Source organism: Oryzias melastigma, linkage group LG17 (genome assembly GCF_002922805.2).
Source record: "Oryzias melastigma strain HK-1 linkage group LG17, ASM292280v2, whole genome shotgun sequence".
Classification (NCBI taxonomy): domain Eukaryota; kingdom Metazoa; phylum Chordata; class Actinopteri; order Beloniformes; family Adrianichthyidae; genus Oryzias; species Oryzias melastigma.
In genome coordinates this window covers 2,765,162-2,768,332 of record NC_050528.1, presented here as the reverse complement: position 1 = coordinate 2,768,332, position 3,171 = coordinate 2,765,162, and positions in this window count along the sequence as shown.

The following is a 3,171-nucleotide window of genomic DNA, read 5'->3' as shown; positions in this document are numbered from 1 at the left end:
CCGTGTGGGGGGGGCACAGCTGTCTGCCCCCGTGTGTTAGTTTCAGGTACTACATTGAATTTAATGATATAATATAAATATAGTGAAACATGGACGCTGCTGTGCTGTCATTTGTTCTGCCCCACCCACTTTGATTCTGAGGCGGAACCTGGAGTGGGAGGCGGAGCCTGGTGTGGACCTTCAGCATCTTCAGTTTCATGGATCCAGACTGAAGAAAAAGAAGTGTTTGGATTCATTTCAAAGGTTTAAAACAACAGAAGTTTGAATAGCACCCCCCCCCCTCTCACACACACACACCCTCACTTTTGTCATATAAATTAAAAATAAAACTGTAAATCTAAATTTGTCTAAGAAACTCCCAAAGACGAGACAGAAAAACAAACTTTAGAAGAAATAATGTAATGTTCAAAACTTCAACAAATGGAACTGAGACAGATGTGGGCGTGGTCTTCAGAAACTGCAGGCTGAGAGTCAAATACATTTAGGTAAGTTTGGGGAACATTTCAGCTTTCAGTTGATTAAAACTCATATATACACTTATATACTTATCATACATTACTTACATATGGGGGGAGGGGGGGCACAAAATACAGCTTGAAAACTGAAATTCAAACATCAGTTTTCAACATGTGAACTCTGATCACTGTTCTCTGAGTTTCTTTGGTTAAAAATGATCAAACCTGTTCAGATCTTCGAGACATTGGCTGGTGAGGCGCCTCAGTCTGTGCCGCACTCGAGCTGCAGGTGACTCTTCACTGACTCGGTCTCTAGCGTGTGATCATTTCTCATCTGTCTGATTGGTTCAGGTTTATGACTCGTCTTTTAACCGCTAAAAATGCGCTTTAGAAATACACTGTGAGGCTGCAGGGCGCCTGCCTCCAGACAGAGGGCGCTGGTGAGCCCAGAGAACGTGACACCACAATAAGAGTTGGTAGAAAGTCAAGTGCAGAAGTCCAGATAATCTTTATACTGTCTATCATTGTTTTCTAAATGGAGGTTTAAACTCCAGACCCGCAGTGATCTCTGAACTTTTCATACGGCTTCACTGTCCACCTGCAGTGCACCGAACATGTGACCACTCACATGGGATGCTGGGTAATGCAGTTCTAAACAATCAACTTCAATGCACAACAGTGAGGATGGAGAGTTTGTGCATCCTGGGTAAAATGTTATAATATGCATAAAGAACCCGAGGAGAGCTGAACAGTCTTTATAAAGACATCAGATGATCCATTCTGTTAACATGTCCAAAAATAATCAGGTTTCATCTCATCATGCTGATTGGTGGAGCAAGGTCACATGACTCAGATTATTTAGAATCTTTCAGATTGAAATCATCTGTCTTTGCAAATCATGATTGTGAAGATTCCATGACACTGTCAGGTCTCAGCTTTTCCAAAGGGGGCGGAGCATACGATCAACTCTGCCGAGTGCCCAAACGTCTACACATGCCATTATTTATTTATTTCATTTTATTAATTTGAAAGGGTAAAAGACATTTAAAAGGATGTCTCATCTTTAAACTGATACTTTTAGAGAATTTTTGCTCCGACTTTCTGCTGCAGAGCTCCGACCTTCATGTGACCTTCAGATCAGTCCACGTACACAGAGAGCTTCCTGGAACGGGTTTCCATGGCAGCAGCTGCATCACTAATGTAAAGCGTGGATGCAGTGGTTAAAGCACGCCGCCACTGGACTCTAGAGCGGGGGAGACGTCTTCTCTGGAGGAATCAGGATTCTGGTAATCCGATGGATCAGTCTGGGTTAGGAGGGACATTTCAGACTGAATTGGTGGAGGAGGAATGATGGTGTGGGCTTGCTGACTTGGTTCAAGTGAAAGGAACTTTAAACACTCCAAAACACAGTTTAAAGTTTGTATTTAAACAGGTCAAATGTTATATAAATGTAGGACTATTTTACAAACAAAAGAAGTCACAGGAATGCATGTCACTTTTCACATGCCAAAAATATCAAATTAATGCTATTTGATTTTTTCCATGCAAAAACTTATTTTAAAAAAAAAATCATACTAAAGCATATGGAATTTTTTTAAGAAAAAATTCTATGCAAATGCATGTCAATTTTTTTTAAAGAAAATATGTCATACTAATGCTTGCCAAATGTTTCATGATGAACAAATCATACTAAAGTATATCGATTATTTTAGAAATAATGTCATGCTAATGCATGTTGATTTTTTTATAAGAAAATATTTCTTACTAAAGAATGTTGATTTCTTTTAAATAAAAAATGGCATGTCGATTTTTTAAAGTAAAAATGTAATACTAATGCATGTAGATTTTTTTTTTGAAAAAATATCATACGAAACAACGTCGATTAAGTTCTGTGAAGTTTCTCATATATAAAACAGTTAAACAAAACAACTCCTGATCCGGAGATTGTGGGCTCGATTCCTGCCTTTGGGAACAGATTTAAACATTTTGGTTTTTTTTAACCAAAACAGTCGTACGAATGCATGTTAATATTTTTGACCAACAAAATCATACTAATGAATGTCGGTTTTTTTGTCCAAGAAAAGTCATACTAATGTATTTTGTTTTTTTCATGAATAAAAAAGTAATAGTAACGTATTTTGTTTATTTATAATAAAAAAGTCATACTAATGCATGTCGAATTTTTTCAATTAAAAAAGTCATACTAATGCATTTCGTTGATTTTGATTAAAAAAAGTCATGCTAATGCATGTCGTTTTTTGATGAATAAAAAGTCATGCTAATGCATGTCGTTATTTTTTTATAAAAAAGTCATAATAATGCATGTCGTTATTTTTTTATAAAAAAAGTCATACTAATCCATGTCGATTTTTTTGGATTAAAAAAGTTATACTAATGCATTTCGTTTTTTTATTCAAAAAAAGTCTTACTAATGCATGTCGTTGATTTTGATTAAAAAAAGTCATACTAATGCATGTCGTTATTTTTTGATAAAAAAAGTCATACTAATGCATGTCGTTTTTTTCGATAAAAAAGACATACTAATCAATGTTCCCTCTAATTTCTTGTGCATCTGAGCAAACACAGAAACTCACTGAGCGCTCCTTCGACCGCAGTGAGCAACAAAGACGGTTCACTCTGTATTCACGTCTATATTTCAACTGTCTGAAATCTCTTATCTTAACAAGTCATGTAGCTTATTAAAAGAATGAAACTA